Source organism: Branchiostoma floridae, chromosome 6 (genome assembly GCF_000003815.2).
Source record: "Branchiostoma floridae strain S238N-H82 chromosome 6, Bfl_VNyyK, whole genome shotgun sequence".
Classification (NCBI taxonomy): Eukaryota; Metazoa; Chordata; class Leptocardii; order Amphioxiformes; family Branchiostomatidae; genus Branchiostoma; species Branchiostoma floridae.
In genome coordinates, this window is record NC_049984.1 from 27,365,794 (window position 1) to 27,371,575 (window position 5,782).

The following is a 5,782-nucleotide window of genomic DNA, read 5'->3' on the forward strand; positions in this document are numbered from 1 at the left end:
CCTGCCCCAAACAATCAGGGCGAGGGGAATTTGGCGCTGTCCGAAGAAAACGACCGTCACGCCCTGCAAAACTTGGTGGACTATAGACTTGCACCAGAAACGGTGAAAAGACAGCATAAATTCGGACTTCGATGGCTGTCCCTAAGGCCATAACCTGGAAGATACCTCGCGCGATAAGCGGCCGAGATACAACACACCCTACATGTGGTCTCACTCCCGAACCGGACTGATACGGACCTAACTATGAACGCTCCAGGCCTGTTGTCCCAATAGACACTCAGGAGCTTTCGGACGACAATGGCATTGCTGAACACTTTTCACATCACTGTTCTACCAACCATGGAAAGGAAAGAACATTGTCATTAGAAGAGAAGTTATTGCTATCATGGTTAGATTGAGAGTCGGCTTGCTAGAAAAGGACATCTCAGCTAGGTTTCTCATCAGTGAAGCTATGTTTTCCAAACTACTTTCGTCAGGGACAAATCTCATGTGCAACGAATTGAGCTGCCATGTAAGTTGTTGTTTCGAGGAGTTCCCAGATGTTAATGGATGTTTTAAGGGGAGTGTAATTCAACAGTGACAAAGCGGCTATTGTGAGGTGTGAGTCGTACCATTAATATCAGATGAAATGAGGCCAGTAAGGACACTGGCACAACATTTATGGTTTGTCCATATTATATTACCAGATATCTATGACCATAAAAAACGCCTGTCTGACGCTGAACTGCACGTGGCGTCGGTAAAAAAACAAATTGTGACTCCAAGATTCAAAGGTTGGAATATTGTTACATCTGGGTGACAAAAACCAACCTGCAATCACTCAATTTTTGCAAGATAAAATTTCAGACAACGTATTTTGCGCCCTGTACATTTAGTACGGTTAGTTACCAGCATTTGTTTTGCAAGTCTAATCGCAGTTCCTAAACCTCTCGGGCCATGCGGCACTCACAAATGACAATGGATTTCTGGAAAATTATCCTGAATAAATGCGGTGGATCAGCAATCAGGCTGTTGAATGATGCCATCACTACACTGATGGACGGAGAAAACTTAGAAAAAGATTAGATATCTTTAATACACATGACTTCATGATAAAATGCACTACTTGGGCTTCCAATACCTTAAGGAAATGCGAAGGATGTAGCATATTGAGAGAGAAAAAAAACTTAAGCATTGTGAAGTTATGACAGTAAACCTTGTATATCAATTAAGGCAGACCAGCTATATTAGCTGTTTTTTATTCGACATTTTCACATTCATCTTTAGATTACTACAGATATATCTACTCTTAACTTACAGCATTCAAGAACTCACAGGTTACCCTGCACAACAACCGTGAGCTGCCTGTCCTCCGGCAGAAGATATATGATAAGTAAACATGTTTAGATAATACAATAAAGCCACGTAATAATTTTGAACCTGTTGTAATGGCATTGCTGAATTTCTCACACAGTTCTCATCAACTCTGTCACAATTATTTTTAAAACCTCGACTACTGCATGCGGGTGCTGTGTCCCAAGTTCACAGTGTACTTGTACAGAAAGTTGTATGGTAAAAGTCATGAAGAGGCAGAAGCTGAGATGCTGGATTATCAAGGTACATCATATATAAGCACTATCGAACTGAAATAAAAATTTACTATGGATGGATGAAAGTAACCTGGTGTCTAGTTTACTGTTGACGGCCAGGCTCTATTTGGGTTAGAGGAAGATTTCAGCTGCTCGAGTGCAATGTATTTTTTTGCTTTTTTATGACAAAAAGAATAGGTGTAGGCAACTAAACATATGCTTCTTAGCAATGCAGAGACTAAGCTTTAATTTGATGTATACCAAGCTTGTATTACACTTATCATACAGTGTCAAAATGAGTTTATTGAAGACTGAAGAAATAGTGGTTCTACAGAAAAGTTACTTCTGCACCAAGAACAAACTGCCATTATAAACTCACCTGTAGCAATACCTGTGATTTTTATACTCATATAAGGAAGAATAATGTCAGATCTTGTAATGAGTTTATTGAAGAAGTCAAATCCAACAATTAGATCCAAGTTCAGTTGTTTAGACATTAGTACTATGAGTATGAAATACATTGTATTTTGTTTCCTCAAAAATGTTTCTGCAATTAGCCTTCGGGCATGATTTTGCAAATAAACTTTATTAATCAATATATATGTAATAGTTTGTAGTCAAGAATTTTACATGTTAACATTCTAGACTGACTCACCACATGCAGAGAAAAGAGAACTTTCGATAAAAGATGGCAACCCGTAAAAGGCAAGTGGTTCAAAATCGCTGCAGTTTGAGCCACCAATGGCAAAATAGCCATTGACATTGAATGCATTTCAACTCAAGAGGCAAGCCTTTTCGAATCATTCGGCTGCAAACATTATTATAACAATTTGCCGACAGAACTTAAGTTCTACTAGCAGACCTGGTCAAGCGAGTACCTCAAGAGACCTAATGCACCACCTTCTTTGGACAAGAGCTGAAAAGCCTTTGTGTGATGTTGTGGCACAGAAACTCGGCAGCAGCAGTAGCTGTCATACCGGTGTCAACAGTAGGTATATGTGGACTTGGCTGGCTTGTCTAGATACAATAATTGATATCATTGTGGGTACACTTTATCTGATCATGACACCTGTCCACCAACTATCAAGCTCAAGGTAATCGACCGAGAGGACACCTGGCTTTTTTCCCTTTAAAGCTCAAATTAATACATTGTTCTACTTATTGTTAACAGACCCATCAAAGGCATCCAGTAGTCGAGGTTGTCGTGGCTCTCCTGTGCAATATTGAGAGTCAGGAGCAGCGGAGGCTCATGATCACTACACATCTACTTCCCCCAGAGCATCCCAGAGCTGGGACATCTGATGATGTGGATGCGTTCATTGCACTACTCCATGGGATGCTGGGTCCCATCTTTGACCACAAGGCTTTCAGGGACAATTTCAGGTAAGCTGACAAACGTCAACACAAATAGGTTGTTTGATATGAACTTAATTTCAATCATGAGGTAGAAAAATATACAATGAATGTATTGTCTGTGTGTAACATGTGGTTTTCATCTATTGAAAGGATATTCTGGTGTGTCTGATAAATTAGCTTATATGATGTCATTGATTATAAATGATCTTGAAAATGCCATGATATTGCATCTTCTGCAGGTGATGTACAGTAAACATATATTTATATGCATACATATCGGCATATATAGATATATATTTTACATATATGAATATATATGTGAACTGTCCAAATATTTCCAACCTATTGTTAAAAACTGGAAAGATAAAATCTCACTGCTTATTTATTGCAACATATGTATCCCAAGTTACATTGCATGACATAAACCTAAAGACAGCAGTATATCCTAATACATGTACTATTGTTTCCCTTTTTGTATTACCAACAGATACCAAGTCACATTGTCTGTATGCCATTGATAATACCAATAAAATATGAAATTCACGTTGAAGTTTAATCATTAAACTAACTATCTTCAAAACCCTGAAAAGTAATCATTCCCTCTCTATTTCATTCACAGGAACACTCACTTCTACAGGTTTTCCGGGGAGCAGCCACGGCTAGTGGACTTTGACAGCCCAGTGCCAACTGCGGCGGACGTTAAACGACAAAGCCGCACAGACGCAACACTGTACATGTATAATGCTAAGTAACACTGGCATTCATCTACATAACACGTTTTAATCTTGCAGTCACGGTCTCAAGGGTCTACATAGGCCCGCTTTAGAATCGTAACCGGGCCCCGATGATGAAGCTAAAATCAACAAGATCAGTCTGGACTAACAGTTGAGTATTTCAACAACGCTTTTAACGAGGCAACTGAAGATAAGCAAAAAAAATGTCTGTTCAAGATCAAAGGTTCATGAACATCATGTCAGAAGGCCACTTTCAGATACCACTACCCTTCAGAAATGGCAGACCAGAGCTGCCAAACAACAAGTCAATTGCCCTTCAAAGAGCTAACCACCTGAGAGGAAAGATGGTGAAGAATGAAAGGTTTCAGGTAGAATATTCATGGTTTATGCAATGAATCATCAAAAAGGGGGACGCAGATACACTACAGACCAACTGGAAACTGAAGTGGAAGAAGTTTTGGTGGACCAGTCGAGTTTTGTCCAATTTTGTTAGGTAAACATTTAATCTTTAAACACCGCAACAGGCATCTTAGCTTAGAATCATTTATTTCGTATGTTTCATATCATTTTGATTAGAAAATATCATTGCTACAAGACTAGACAAAACTAAGAAGCATATTGGTAAATAGGGGAACTTATTCTCTCTGTTAGCGCTAATGTGCTTGCTAAATGTCGAGTCGCATACAATAACTATTTCCGGATGATTATGAATTTGCCTCGACGGTGTGGTGCCAGTACAATGTTTGTTTACCATTTTTCTCGGCTGACACATTTGGATCAAGGCGAAGGAGGATATGTAATTCTTTCTAACAATGTAGATCTCCTCCAATAATTCTATTATGAAGTGCTTGTTGAATTCTGACATAATTACAGAACCTCATTTTTCCACAACTGCTATGGTCTACTATACAGATGTTTATGTACGTATGGCATTGTGTGTTTTTTGAGAGTCTAAAGAAAGAATTTATTCCACCATGTAGATGCTGACCATTAGGTTGTAAGCAGAAAATAATAGATTAATTTGTCATTTTCCTGCTTGACAGCTTAAGTACAGTACAAGGAGGCTTCCTGATTTTGGACTTACAGATGGTGAGTCCGTGGAACGAATGTGATCATACCTCCGCAGATTTGGCCGAACTACAAGCGCAAAAGGAACTGAACATTATTTGTGGCCTTGACATCCAGCAAACCCATCTAACTTAGCTGAACAAGCCCCCACTGTACCAAAGGCACAGTCCCCGAAGTCTGGGTTTCCAAGAGGCTTGACAGCTGTGATACTTAAAACCTGACTCACAGAACCCAAGTAAGCTGGATGTCCTGCCATTGCCAATAGTTTTGCTCTGTCACCTGTTTATATTTGGATGTGTATGAAAGATAACATTGCAACAGCTACTGTTGTTCCCATCAAGGGGCTGGTTGTTTGTCTCAGAATCCTGCAGTAGGTATAAGATGATTCCACACTTGATGCTTGAAAGATCACCAGACCCATGTGACATCTTGTACCTCTGGGATGACCTGTGGGACAGAAATGTTCATATTATTGCACAACATCAGCAGGCAAGTTCGTACAATTAGAAACTATGAATAAGCTTAAAACATTATACATTGTACATAACTTCTCTGTAACAATTGTGACTGAGCATGATATATGTAGCACATGGTTCGGATAGTGATTCTACGGTTGTCTAGCGGTTGAATAGACGTTAAACAAGGACAACAACAACAACAACAACAACATTCTACTCGACCGGCTGATTCCGAATTTCCCCTAGTGTACTATTGACCCTATTTGTCCAATATCTTTCTACAATTAGACCACCGAACCACGGAGTCTGGTACTAGTAGAGGCTATGATATAAGCGCATACATCCCGCACTCTACCCGTTTTAATTCTACAAACTAGCGAAGTTCCCATTACAACACCGAGTTTAAGTTTAACGCACAGTGCATCTCAAAATCAAGCTGAAAACATCACAAATTGGGTAGCACTTCAACCCTTTTAAATCAAAATGCCACGTCAGGAACTTTAACTGGTCAAGACGGTTTACATAACCCGGTGAATACAAAGAACCCGTATGACCTGACCACGCCACCCCGGTCCTTTGTTCTGTAGCTACAGGACTC